Source organism: Scyliorhinus canicula, chromosome 2 (assembly GCF_902713615.1).
Source record: "Scyliorhinus canicula chromosome 2, sScyCan1.1, whole genome shotgun sequence".
NCBI lineage: Eukaryota > Metazoa > Chordata > Chondrichthyes > Carcharhiniformes > Scyliorhinidae > Scyliorhinus > Scyliorhinus canicula.
In genome coordinates this window covers 29,062,729-29,077,677 of record NC_052147.1, presented here as the reverse complement: position 1 = coordinate 29,077,677, position 14,949 = coordinate 29,062,729, and the positions used below count along the sequence as shown (strand labels likewise).

General features: G+C 46.7%; 1 protein-coding gene across 1 annotated transcript in view; it reads right to left on the bottom strand.

Moving 5' to 3' along the window:
* Nucleotides 1–8,888, bottom strand: part of btbd7 (BTB (POZ) domain containing 7) — a 73,638-nt gene extending 64,750 nt beyond the window's left edge. The window contains exon 1 of the mRNA XM_038775058.1: nt 8,681–8,888. The gene's annotated coding sequence lies outside the window, so the exon portion shown is untranslated. The remainder of the gene's footprint in view (nt 1–8,680) is intronic.
* Between the last annotated feature and the right edge of the window lie 6,061 nt (nt 8,889–14,949).

Here is a 14,949-nt window from a genome sequence, read left to right as displayed (position 1 = left end):
AATGACTGTCCTCCCCAGATTTTTGTTTGTCTTTCAGTGCCTCCCCATCTTCATCCCCAAGGCCTTTTTTAAGCAGGTGAGTAGGATCATTACGGGCTTTGTGTGGGCAAATAAGACCCTGCGAGTAAGGAGATCTACTACTACTGGGCGGCCAATATAGCTATGATTAGGAAGTGGACGATGGGGGAGGGGGGGCGGCGTGGGAGCAGCTGGAGGCGGCGTCATGTAAAGGTACTAGTCTGGGAGCTTTGAGAACTCCTTTGCCGTTCTCGCCGATCCGTTACTCCACAAGTCCGGTGGTGGTGGAGACACTGCGGATCTGGGGACAGTGGAGGAGGTACAAGAAGGTGGAGGGAGCATCGGTCTGGACCCCGATAGGCAACAATCACAGGTTTGTCCCGGGTTGGATGGATTGTGGGTTCCAGAGCTGGCAGAGGGCAGGCATCAGAAGGATATAGAACATAGAACGATACAGCGCAGTACAGGCCCTTCGGCCCACGATGTTGCACCGACATGGGAAGTCAAAAACTAAAGGCCATCTAACCTACACTATGCCATTATCATCCATATGCTTATCCAATAAACTTTTAAATGCCCTCAATGTTGGCGAGTTCACTACTGTTGCAGGTAGGGCATTCCACGGCTTCACCACTCTTTGCGTAAAAAACCTACCTCTGACATCTGTCCTATATCTATTACCCCTCAATTTAAGGCTATGTCCCCTCGTGCTAGCAACCTCCATCCGCGGGAGAAGGCTCTCACTGTCCACCCTATCTAACCCTCTGATCATTTTGTATGCCTCTATTAAGTCACCTCTTAACCTTCTTCTCTCTAACGAGAATAACCTCAAGTCCATCAGCCTTTCCTCATAAGATTTTCCCTCCATACCAGGCAACATCCTGGTAAATCTCCTCTGCACCCGTTCCAAAGCTTCCACGTCCTTCCTATAATGAGGCAACCAGAACTGTACGCAATACTCCAAATGCGGCCGTACCAGAGTTTTGTACAGCTGCAACATGACCTCATGGCTCCGGAACGCAATCCCTCTACCAATAAAGGCCAACACACCATAGGCCTTCTTCACAACCCTATCAACCTGGGTGGCAACTTTCAGGGATCTATGTACATGGACACCAAGATCCCTCTGCTCATCCACACTGCTAAGAATTTTACCATTAGCCAAATATTCCGCATTCCTGTTATTCTTTCCAAAGTGAATCACCTCACACTTCTCTACATTAAACTCCATTTGCCACCTCTCAGCCCAGCTCTGCAGCTTATCTATGTCTCTCTGTAACCTGCAACATCCTTCCACACTGTCTACAACTCCACTGACTTTAGTGTCGTCTGCAAATTTACTCACCCAACCTTCTGTGCCCTCCTCTAGGTCATTTATAAAAATGACAAACAGCAACGGCCCCAGAACAGATCCTTGTGGTACGCCACTCGTAACTGAACTCCATTCTGAACATTTGCCATCAACCACCACCCTCTGTCTTCTTTCAACTAGCCAATTTCTGATCCACATCTCTAAATCACCCTAAATCCCCAGCCTCCGTATTTTCTGCAATAGACGACCATGGGGAACCTTATCAAATGCTTTACTGAAATCCATATACACCACATCAACTGCTCTACCCTCGTCTACCTGTTCAGTCACCTTCTCAAAGAACTCGATAAGGTTTGTGAGGCATGACCTACCCTTCACAAAAGCATGCTGAATATCCCTAATCATATTATTCCTCTCTAGATGATTATAAATCGTATCTCTTATAATCCTCTCCAAGACTTTACCCACAACAGACGTGAGGCTCACCGGCCTATAGTTACCGGGGTCATCTCTACTCCCCTTCTTGAACAAAGGGACCACATTTGCTATCCTCCAGTCCTCTGGCACTATTCCTGTAGCCAATGATGACATAAAAATCAAAGCCAAAGGCTCAGCAATCTCTTCCCTGGCTTCCCAGAGAATCCTAGGATAAATCCCATCAGGCCCCGGGGACTTATCTATTTTCACCTTGTCCAGAATTGCCAACACTTCTTCCCTACGCACCTCAATGCCATCTATTCTAATAGCCTGGGTCTCAGCATTCTCCTCCACAACATTATCTTTTTCCTGAGCGAATGCTGACGAAAAGTATTCATTTAGTATCTCGCTTATCTCCTCAGCCTCCACACACAACTTCCCACCACTGTCCTTGACTGGCCCTACTCTTACCCTAGTCATTCTTTTATTCCTGACATACCTATAGAAAGCTTTTGGGTTTTCCTTGATCCTACCTGCCAAAGACTTCTCATGTCCCCTCCTTGCTCATCTTAGCTCTCTCTTTAGATCCTTCCTCGCTTCCTTGTAACTATCAAGCGCCCCAACTGAAATTTCACGCCTCATCTTCACATAGGCCTCCTTCTTCCTCTTAACAAGAGATTCCACTTCTTTGGTAAACCACGGTTCCCTCGCTCGACCCCTTCCTCCCTGCCTGACTGGTACGTACTTATCAAGAACATGCAATAGCTGTTCCTTGAACAAGCTCCACATATCCAGTGTGCCCAACCCTTGCAGCCTACTTCTCCAACCTACACATCCTAAGTCATGTCTAATGGCATCATAATTGCCCTTCCCCCAGCTATAACTCTTGCCCTGCGGGGTATACTTATCCCTTTCCATCACTAACGTAAAGGTCACCGAATTGTGGTCACTGTTTCCAAAGTGTTCACCTACCTCCAGATCTAACACCTGGCCTGGTTCATTACCCAAAACCAAATCCAATGTGACCTCGCCTCTTGTTGGCCTGTCAACATATTGTGTCAGGAAACCCTCCTGCACGCATTGTACAAAGAACGACCCATCTAATGTATTCGAACTATATCTTTTCCAGTCAATATTTGGAAAGTTAAAGTCTCCCATAACAACTACCCTGTTACTTTCGCTCTTTTCCAGAATCATCTTCGCCATCCTTTCCTCTACATCCCTAGAACTATTAGGTGGCCTATAGAAAACTCCCAACAGGGTGACCTCTCCTTTCCTGTTTCTAACCTCAGCCCATACTACCTCGGAAGAAGAGTCCCCATCTAGCATCCTTTCCGCCACCGTAATACTGTCCTTGACTAGCAGCGCCACACCTCCCCCTCTTTTGCCCCCTTCTCTGAGCTTACTAAACACCTAAACCCCGGAACCTGCAACAACCATTCCTGTCCCTGCTCTATCCATGTCTCTGAAATGGCCACAACATCGAAGTCCCAAGTACCAACCCATGCTGCCAGTTCCCCTACCTTATTTCGTATACTCCTGGCATTGAAGTAGACACACTTCAAACCACCTACCTGAACACTGGCACCCTCCTGCGAAGTCAAATCTGTGCTCCTGACCTCTATACTCTCAATCTCCCGTACCCCAAAACTACAATCCAGGTTCCCATGCCCCTGCTGAATTAGTTTAAACCCCCCCAAAGAGCACTAACAAATCTCCCCCCCAGGATATTGGTGTCCCTCAGGATCAGATGTAGACCATCCTGTCTATAGAGGTCCCACCTTCCCCAGAAAGAGCCCCAGTTATCCAGAAATCTGAATCCCTCCCGCCTGCACCATCCCTGTAACCACGTGTTTAATTGCTCTCTCCCTATTCCTCATCTCACTATCACGTGGCATGGGCAACAACCCAGAGATAACAACTCTGTTTGTTCTCGCTCTGAGCTTCCATCCTAGCTCCCTAAAAGCCTGCCTGACATCCTTGTCCCCTTTCCTACCTATGTCGTTAGTGCCAATGTGGACTACGACTTGGGGCTGCTCCGCCTCCCCCTTAAGGACCCGGAAAACACGATCCGAGACATCACGTACCCTTGCACCTTGGAGGCAACATACCAAACGTGAGTCTCTCTCGCTCCCACAAAATCTCCTATCTGTGCCCCTGACTATTGAGTCCCCAATTACTAATGTTCTACTCCTTTCCCCCCTTCCCTTCTGAGCAACAGGGACAGACTCCGTGCCAGAGGCCCGTACCCCATGGCTTACCCCTGGTAAGTCGTTCCCCCCACAAGTATTCAAAACGGTATACTTGTTACTCAGGGGAACGACCGCAGGGGGTCCCTGCACTGACTGCTTCTTCCCAGTCCCTCTTACAGTTACCCATCTATCTCCAGTCTTTGGTGTAACTACTTCCCTGAAGCTCCTATCTATGACCCCCTCTGCCTCCCGAATGATCCGAAGTTCATCCAGCTCAAGCTCCAGGTCCCTAACACGGTTTTTGAGGAGCTAGAGTTGGGTGCACTTCCCACAGATGAAATCAGCAGGGACACTGACGGCATCCCTCACCTCAAACATTCTGCAGGAGGAGCATTGTACTGCCTTCCCTGACATCACCTCTAGATTTAAAAAAAACAAGAAAAAGAAAAATAAAGGAAGAGCTTACCTGATATTCCCTCAAACCCGGCTCCCGCTGAAAGGTAAGCAAATTTAAAGGCACTCACTCACCTTCACGACAGGCCCCTGCTCCCGCTTCCCAACGACCGTTGGGGGGGGGTTGGTTAGAGGAGGAGGTAGGGTGGGAAACACTGACTAAGTGTTTCGGGTTTAACTGTCACTTGACAACAGCCCCTCCACAAACCACCTTCAAATTAGGCTGACCGCACTGCACGTATGCAAATTTCCCCAGAACAGCTGATCAGTAGCTCTGCTCTGCTGGATGCTTGCCTTCACTCAAACTCCTTGGGTCTCCTTCGCAGGCACACCTTCAAATTAGGCTGACCGCACTGCACGTATGCAAATTTTCCCAGAACAGCTGATCAGTAGCTCTGCTCTGCTGCCCTCTGCTGGATATGGGCAGATCTGTTCTGGATGGGAGATCTGTTCATAGACAGATGCTTTCCCAGTTTGAAGGCGCTAGAGGACAAATTTAATCTGCCGCCAGGAAACGCCTTTAAATATCTGAGAGTACGAGCCTTCCTGAAAAAACAGGTAATGGCCTTTCCGACACTGCCGCCACTGAGGATACAGGACAGGGTGGTCTCCGGCACCTGGGTGGGGGAGGGGAGGGTGTCGGATATCTACCAGGAACTACAGGAGGCGGAGGAAACCCCGGTGGAGGAGCTCAAGGGCAAGTGGGAGGAGGAACTAGGTGAGAAGTTGGAAGCGGGTCTGTGGGCAGAGGTCCTGGGCAGCGTTAATTCCTCCTCATCACGTGCCAGGGTCAGTCTAATTCAATTTAAGGTGGTCCACTGACAGCAGCGAGAATGAGCAAGTTTTGTGGGGTAGAAGACAGTTGTATGAGGTGCAAGGGCATCCCTGGAAACCATGTCCACATGTTTTGGACATGCCCGGAGCTTAGAGTGTTCTGGCAACGGTTCACGAGGGCAAAGTCCAAGGTGCTTAACACACAGGTGGTGCAGAGTACAGAAGACCCGGGAGTTCAGTGGGGCGAAAGAGGCCGACGTCTTGGCCTTTGCCTCCCTCGTAGCCTGGAAACGGATTTTATTAATGTGGAGGGACTCGAAGCCCCCGAGTGTAGAGACTTGGGTTACCGACATGGCTGGGTTTCTCAGCCTCGAGAAAATAAAGTTTGCTTTAAGAGGGTCTATGCTAAGGTTTTCTCGGAGGTGGCAGCCATTCGTCGACTTTCTCGGGGAAAATTAAAATGTCAGCAGCAGCAGTAATCCGTGGGAGTTTTGGGGGGGGGGGGGCGCGAGTGCTTCATTGGGATAGTGTGGGAAGACTGGGTCACATGGGGTAATGTCTATTTAATTGTTATTGCATATTCTCTTTTTGCACTATGTTAATGTTCACTCTAGTTTGTTTTGTTATTATGGTTACAACTGTTTTATTCTGAAAATTCTACAAAACCATAATAAAAAAATTTTTTTTTTTTTTTTAAACTTTGTGGGCGGCATGGTAGCACAGTGGTTAGCATGTTGCTTCACAGTGCCAGGGTCCCAGGTTCGATTCCCGCTTGGGTCACTATCTGTGTAGAGTCTGCACGTTCTCCCTTTGTCTGCGTGGGTTTCCTCCAGGGGCTCCAGTTTCCTCCCACAAGTCTCGAAAGATATGCTGTTAGGTGAATTGGACATTCTGAATTCTCCCTCAATGTACCCAATCAGGCACTTGAGTGTGGCGACTGGGGGATTTTCACAGTAACTTCATTGCAGTATTAATGTAAGCCTACTTGTGACAGTAATAAAGATAATGATTATTAAATAACACTAATTGTAACCTGCTTAAATAAGCTTTACACGGAGGCGGCATGGTGACGCAGTGGTTAATATCCCGGCCCTGGGTCACTGCCCATGTGGGGTTTGCATATTCTCTCCCTATCTGCGTGGGTGTCACTCCCACAACCCAAAAAGATGGACAGGGTAGGTGGATTGGCTATGCTAAATTGAATTGGATAAGTTATTGATGGGAAATAAATTGCAGGACTATAAGAAAGGTGAGTGGAATGGGACCTATTGGGTAGCTCTTTCAAAGAGCTGACAGAGACATGATGGGCCAAATAGCCCTTTTCTCTGTTGCAAAGCCACCTAATGGACAGAATACATAATTATATTTTGACAACCAACAGAGCAAAAATAATGCATTGACAAAGCACTTTAAAATTGTAAATGTTGACAAAGCATGACTAAAATTGTAAAAGGATTGTAAACAGAAAGCAATATACACACATAAAAAAATACACACCCATAAATACACACACTACTGCCTCCCGAGAATTACTCACTCAAGTTCCTAATCGCCATCATGCATGCATTTCTCTGTCAGCAAAAAGCAAAAAGGGGGTGGTGGTGAGTCATATCGGAATATTCTCACATACCTGATTAAGGCTTTTGCAAATTGGCAAGAGCTGACACCCGAGAAATGATCGACTGCACACACTCATGACAGAGAATGACATGCGACTTGAAGAGATTTAATATTTTTAAATCGTCCCAAACACTTAAATACATTGCCAAACCTGCATAATGTAGCATTGAAGTACGCACACCAAAAAGATCCCTGTTAAGTATTAAATTATCTCAAACGGCTCAGTTCTACATTTGGCCCAAGTACTGCTTAAGAGCTTCCATTCCTGTTCACTATCCTATAGTCCCTTGATGAAAAATACACTGACATATATGGCAGATGATCACAGGAAAAGAACTCGACTGTTACCATGCAATCAAATAGCTTAGCGACTACTTAAGCTAATACACGATGAATAACCAATTGAGTGCTATAACAATGCAGGATATGGCACTCTTGGAACATTCAGTTTGATATGCAATTTAAATATTAATTTTAATAGCTAGATGTTGCTCTGGTTCTTCATATTGGAAGAATACATCTATTGTAAGCTGAAAATCAGAGGACAAGCAAGCATTTCACAAATGATAAACTGTACTAGCACCCTGAATAAACACAAAGACCACCATTGCCCTGATTTAGACATCCCAACAATTGAAGTTCACATTTTTTGAACTTACTGGGTCATTTATAATTGCGTAATAAAGCAAAACCATTTAAATCATAGAATTCTAATCCTGGAATCCCTACAGTGCAAAAGGAGGCCATGCGGCCCATCGAGTCTGGACTGACCTCTGAAAAAGTACTCCTTCCAGGCCAAATCACAAGCCACATACCCATAACCCCACACATTGATCATGGCCAAACCACCTAACCGACACATGTTTGGAATGCGGGAGGAAACCAGAGCACCCAGAGGAAACCCATGCAGACAAGGGGAGAATATGCAAACACCATACAATCACCCAAGGCTGGAATCAAACCTGGGTCCCCAGTGTTGTGAGGCAGCAGTGCTAACTATGGTGACACCATGCCATGGCAACACAAGCATAGCATTATTAATAACCTCTCCGAGCCAAAGGACAACTATAAACTTGAACAAATGCCAAGTTTCTCAGAAACAAATGAATCCATCGGAATATCAACATCATTGCCTTTTTAATTCCCAAACATACCGTTCAACCAATTACTAGATCTCATCTGCAGCCTTTTCTAGTGATTATATCAACACGAATACATGCCCTGTGCCCAAGAAGAAAACACATCATCTCATGGGACGATGAGAGGGGGAGAAATTAGGGGAGGATAGAGAATGCCAGAAAAAAATAACGCCCAACATTGGCATAACTCACCCAGTGAAAAATGACTAATGCTTATTACTCAGTTGCAGCCTACATGCTACAGAAAGCTGTCACTGGCAGTGAAACGTATGTATTGAGTGTGTGGGGAGAAGGGAGAAGGGAGAAGGGGGGGGGGGGGGGGGGGGGGGGGAGAAGAGAAGAGAGAGGGACGCGGTCAGCGACCAGTTGCATATTCGGTTCTGTCTTAAAATTGTCCTTTGCTTTCCCTTTAACCCCATATAGGAAAGTGAACGCATTTGGCGAAATGTCGGGAGCACCAGTCCCCCCAAAATCAGGATTTAGGAGGAGGAGGGTTCTCCACGGAATGTGAAAGTGTCCCAACTCGCCGCACAAATTCTGGGGGCTGCAAATAATTAGAAATGTCCCCCAGCCATCGACCCCCACCCAGACACATACACACGACTGACGAGAGTGCAGTCCGTAGGGGGAGCTGCCCATCATCATCCATCCCTCCCCTCCCTCCCCTCGCTCCCTCCCTCTCCCTCTCTCCCTCTCCCTCTCCACCCCGCCCCCGGGGGCCTGACTCCCTCCTCAGCCGGCGCCGCTGCCTTTACCTGAACTTTCGCCGCCGCTCCTTCCATCCAAGTTTTGTAGGGTTGAGCCGCAGACCTCTGCCCTTCCAGTTCCCTCCCTGTCTGTCTGTCTGTCTGTCCCGTCACTCGCCCCAGGGGTCCGCCTCAGCCAGGCCCGGACCGGACCCCTTCTCCAAGCCGGCACCCTCCCTCAGCACCCACCCACCTCAGCTACCCCTTCGGCCCTCCCCACTCTCTTCTCTCCTAACCCCCTCCCCATCACATATCTCTCTCTCCTCCCCGACACACGGCCCTCCAAACCGCCAGCCCATTGGGCGCCGCTCTCCAACCGTCCGACCAATCGAGAGCTCGGTTGCTGATGAACCCGGTCTTTGTCCCTGCATCTGCCAGCCCGCCACCGCGATTGGCCAAGATGAGCGGCACCCGAGGCTCTCCGGGCGCCCAGGCGCCCGCGACATCGCCATCTCTCGGCACCCCGGCGAAGCTGCAGTACCTACCTGGCCCTGCGACGGTTCCTGTCGCTGAGCAACCCCACAGTCCGAGAGAATGAAATCTTTGTCCCTTGAGCTTGAAGTTTGGGAGGTTTGCAGTGGTATTACATAAAAGGAGGAATATGAGACTGAATCGTGATCATCACTTGGATTCTGGGTCTAAAATAAACACAAGAAAGGACTGCCCTCATCTCGAGTTAAAAAGAGATACTTTCCTCATTTTACAGAGAGATTTTGCCTGTGAAAGTTACAATCATGTCCTGATGTTTACTTCAGGCGAGAACAGTTATCTGTGGTTTTCCAACATTGTCTGGATTTATTTATCTGCATGTGCACTTTTTTTAATCTCAACTCTTAAGATTGGTTTATAACCTTCAATTCACTCCCACATAATTAGTCAGGCTTACAGCCTTCGCTCACTCCCACATAATTATACATTAGTTTATCATGCATTTTCATAATAAACTTTTGTCTCTTAATATTGCAGAGTGTAAATCTCGCCCCCCCCCCCCCCCCCCCTCAGCTCCACAAACTGAATCTGAGTGGTGTACAACAAAGAATATAAGGACTAGCTGAGCTGTTTGTGAATTTTGCCCTCAGATTGTAAAGTTTGTTTAAAGAGTTATTGGATTTAATGGTACGAAATAAATAAAGAACCAAAAACTAAATTGACTTTGATTTGGGGCACATTAATATTGCAAAACAATATATACGGGGTAATCAGAAATGAGGAAAAATCTATAATACAAAAGTTGCGTTTAACAGATTTAAGATGTGATTGATTGGATAGATAAAGGAAATGTAGTATGGACAATGCTGACAGTTGCAAACTATGGATTCAAATACAGAATTATTTTACTGCAAGCAGATAGTGTTTAAAAAAGGACAAAAGCATTTGGGGTTTATTAGAAAAGAAAACAAGAGCATAGATGCTTTGATAAATTTGTATAAAGTATTTATTAGCTTACAGCTAGAAAATGGGGCAATTTTTGGTCTTCCATGATGAACTCTGCATGTGTTAAAGAATCTCCATCAAAACGCACGATGGCTACAAGATGCACCGCAGCGTTCTATTCTTCCCACCAAAGTGGACAACACCACCTTTTCCACATTATATTCCATGTGCCAAATTGTTGCCCACTGATTTAACCTATCTTTATCCCTTTGCAAACTATTTGTGTCCTCACAACTTGCTTTCCTACACATCTTTGTGTCATCACCAAATTTGGCGACAATGCACCCAGATTCTTAACTAATATCATTAATATAGATTGTTTTCCAATTTGATATTCAAGCAGTTTATCAACAAGAAATGCACAACATCCAGGCTTGGGCAGAAGAGTGGCAAGTAACATTCGTAGCACACAAGTGACAGACAATAATTATCTCCAACAAGAGAAAATCTAGCCACCTCCCTTTGATTTTCAATGGTATTACCATCATTGAGTGCCCTAATAGCAACATTCTGATGGTTATCATTGACCAGAATCTTAGCTGAACCAGCCATATAAATACTGTGGCTCCAAGAGCAGGTCCGAGGAAGGGCATTCTTCAGAAAGTAACTCATTTTGTGACTCCCTGATGCGAGTCCACCATCTACAATGCATATAATAATAATCTTTATTAGTGTCACAAGTATGCTTACATTAACACTGCAATGAAGTTACTGCGAAAATCTGTGAATGCTTCAGGAGCGCGATGGGATACTCTCCCAATTGCCAGCAATACACAAGAAGCTCAACACCATCTAGGTCAAGGCAGCCCACTTGATCAACGCCTCATCTTTAAACATGCACTCCCTCCACCATTGACACACAGTGTCTGCAGTGAATACCATGCACTGCAGCAACTCAGCGAGCGTCCTTTGACAACACCTTCTAAAATGATGACCTCCACCATCTAGAGGGACAAAGGCAAAGGGTGTATGGGCACACCACCACCTGCAAGCTCCCTTCTAATCCACAAACATCCTGACTTGGAACTAAATCATCACCCCTTCAGTGTCCCTGGGCCAACATTTTGGAACACTCTTCCCAACAGCACTGTGGATGCACTTTTACAATCATGTCATATGCCCGTAAAACGTATTGGCAGATGGTCATTTTTCTTTTAGAAAGCAATGTGAAGAGTAGCACGGTGGTGCAGTGGGTTAGCCGTGCTGCCTCACGTGCCGAGGTCCCAGGTTCAATCCCGGCTCTGGGTCACTGTCCGTGTGGAGTTTGCCCGTTCTCCCTGTGTTCGCGTGGGTTTCGCCCCCACAACCAAAGATGTGCAGGGCAGGTGGATTGGCCACGCTAAATTGCCCCTTAATTGTAATAAATTAATTGGGAGTCTAAATTTTAAAAGAAAGTAATGTGAAATATGGACACTGAACTTTCACAAACTGGACTCCAGAAAGTCAGGTGACCTCTTTTGTGGCTTCTGTACAGGCAGATGGACATGACCACATATCTCTGGTAAGTTACATAACATGCAAAAGACTTCCCAGGTGTTAATTGACCACCTCGCACTATCTCAATGGAAGAGATTTAAAATGACAATGGCTGCTGAAGCTGCCAGCTCCATGAAGATTCAGTTTTAAATCGTATAATTCAGTGAAGATGATCAAAGCTGAAATGTTGATGGAATATCAAACATTTCCAAATATTCTGTCAGCTTCACGAGCTTCATCCCATTGTTTAATGGAATATATCAATCCTGTCATCGCATGACTAACACAGGCTGGAAAGGGAGCTGATATCATGTTAATCCACAAGGGCAACCCAGAAATGTAGTCTGGGACCAGCACCCAAGAGGGAGAGATCTTGCCCAGCAAAAAGAAAGAATCCTGCCTCAAAAAGAAAGCCATCTCAGGAAAGGACTGTCAAAAGGTGACCTGGTACTGTTTTACTCTTCTAGTAATCCAAGTGCATGCTACATCACGAGAAATTATCATTTCTTGTATGTGGGTGTCTGTATGTTTGGGGAGTGAATGTTTGTAGTATCATGGGAATATTCTTTCTTTTGTTTGTGTCTGTTCTTTAACGTGGTAGCATTCAAGGCGTTAAAACATGCCCTCACTAAAATACATCTTGTTGCAGTCAGCTGAGAGGTGAAAACAGGGAGAAAACAATTTCACATCTCTCCCCATCCCTTACAGATGGCCTGCAGCATTTCAAGAAGCCATCTCATCACCACATTCTCAAGGGCAATTAGGGATTGGCAATAAACACTTACCTTCCCAGCGACACTCACATCCAATGAAATAATGAAAAATAATTGAATAAATAAACCTTGATTTACCCTGTACTGGGATTAAGCTCTGCACTCATCCCAAATTGATCAGAGGGCCACTTCAGGAGGTATTCTAACACTACTCAAGACCTAGACTAGAGGATAATTGTTGAAATATGTTTGCACTTTGGTGTTGTGGCCAAGCAGTTTTGGTGTCATGTTGATGTAAGAGACCTTGGTCACCCAGAGGGACCACCATCAACCTTAATAATAAAACACACAAATCTGAATATTTGCTACATTATTGGTGGTAATATATAATTTCTAAAGTCCATTATAGAACTGCTTCTTTGAAAATTGGCTACAAATGGCATTTTTATTTTAAAAACACATTCATTTTAAAATTCTGTGTGGGTATGGATTTTTATTTTAAGGAGTGCCTCGGACTACAGGGGAAAGGACAATGTCCACATCTATTTATAATCTGCAGGCTTTGGGAAGATAGCCATTACTCATTATACATTGTTGGTTTAATAAGAGTGGTAGGGATGGGAAAGTTGGCGCCTTTCCTGCTGACTGGCGGGGCAGGTTGCCGTTGCAGATCATCTGCTTTTCACTTTTTTATGTATGCATAAATGAGTAGTTCATCATATCTCATGGCGGGGCAGGCTGCAATTTCTTCTGCCCGGCCATTATTGCATTGGGTTGTATTTCAGGGCACCATATTTAAATGTCCTCTCTACACGCATTCACTCTGCAGCCCAGGATGTGTCTAAATGGACCCAAGAAGAGCCAAACCATTTGCCCCAAAGTTCAGCAACAAGTGACTGCTGACTCTCTTCCAGGCAGTCAAAGACCAGCGGGAGGAACTTTGTCCCGATGATAGGAACTGGAGGTCCACCAACCTCATTACTAAGGCTTGGGAGAATGTTGCCAGTGCAGCCAGTGCCTGTGGACCTCAGAAAAGTACTACTCCCCAGTGGAGGAAGAGGATGAATGATCTCAATCGCTCCACCAGGGTAAGTCAAACTTCCCCACACTCTCAACTCTCACATGTCCATCAGACATTCACAGGGTTTATGGCCCACAGGGATCTTATACACTACCAGCACAAGGGGCATCATCACAGAATTTCTCACACAAACCTTTACATCTTTATCTCTTGTGGCATCTTGTACAAATTACATCTCCAGCCCTTATTTTGGTCCACTCAGCACACACATCAGGCAGGCATGGTTATCATCTGCTTCGGCATTCATCCCACTCAGTCTGGCCATCTGCCTTTATGCAGGAAAAGGTCACCCACGACATCTGGACAGATCTCAGGCAGGAGAGGGCCGGGGGGGGGGGGGGGGGGGGGGGGGGGCGGGGGGGGGGACTTTCAGGAACAGGCAGCATAGCTGGCTGGCAAGGACGGGGAGCATTTTTGTGCCAAAGGTGAAATCGGCATCTCCCAAAAGGCCAGCAAAGTTCTATCCCACCTGCCAAAATGGTGAGTGTTCTTTAATATAGGTGACTATCCAGCCAATCGCTAATGAACCCTTCCCTCTATTACAGCCACTGCCAAGATAAGGAGAAGGAACATCACCAGCCAGTCCGTTTGCCCTGGCCCCCAGACTACCTTGGGTTAGGATCCTTAGGACCCACTAGATGACAAACTATCACTGTGTTCACCTGCACCCTCCACCAGCGTAGACATACACACCTCGATGGGATATAATTTTAGAGAAGCCTTATGATCACTATCGGGCAAACACAGTACAGGTGCGGTTCTGTAACAGGTGGCGACAGTAACAGTCAAGGTCACCAACCCTCAGAGGACTGATGGAAGCCAGGCTTCTACTGAACTGAAGCCCAATGACGAGCCTCTGGAATTGGTCCTCAAAGAGGTGTTGGTGCTTCAAAGATAAGCAGGAGTACTGCAGGCAGATTTGTCAGAGGCCATCAGTAGTTAGAATGGGTGATGGAGGAGTCCACCCATATTCTGTCTGATGTCATGGCACCAGCCAGTGCACCGAGGCCATCGTTGGAAGGATGGTCTCCACCGTGGAGACCCTTGTCCAGTAGTTTGGGCCTAATATACAATCAGACCTATACACCACCGCTATAGTCATGACTGGGATCCATCAGTGGCTATGCACGAATGGTACAGAGCACCTCAATCTCCCCTTCGGGGCCTTTTCCCTTCAAGGCGTCAGGGTGGGTCCCGGGCACCCACAGGGAGGTGGAGCATCAGCTGGACACACCGGATCAATGCATCCAGGACTCTCCTGGGCTGTCTAGCTGTTCCAAGTCCCCTGTGCTTGTGACCCCAGAAACTCCAACCGCTTGGTCTGAGAACGGTGCACTTGCCTTCAGCCGGAGACCCAAAGCAGGCGAGGGACCTCCACGCCTCGCACCTCCAGAGGACACCCACCAAATTCATCACAAACAACAGGGTGCAGCAGTCAGCAGACTGCCTGCATTTCTGCTGTGAATGTCGGGGATGCGTCTCGGTGTAATGGTAAGCTTAGAAAAAGTAAGAAATACTGAGAGCACAATGGTGGCACGCGTGTTCACACACTGTATATAATAATACTTTTCACA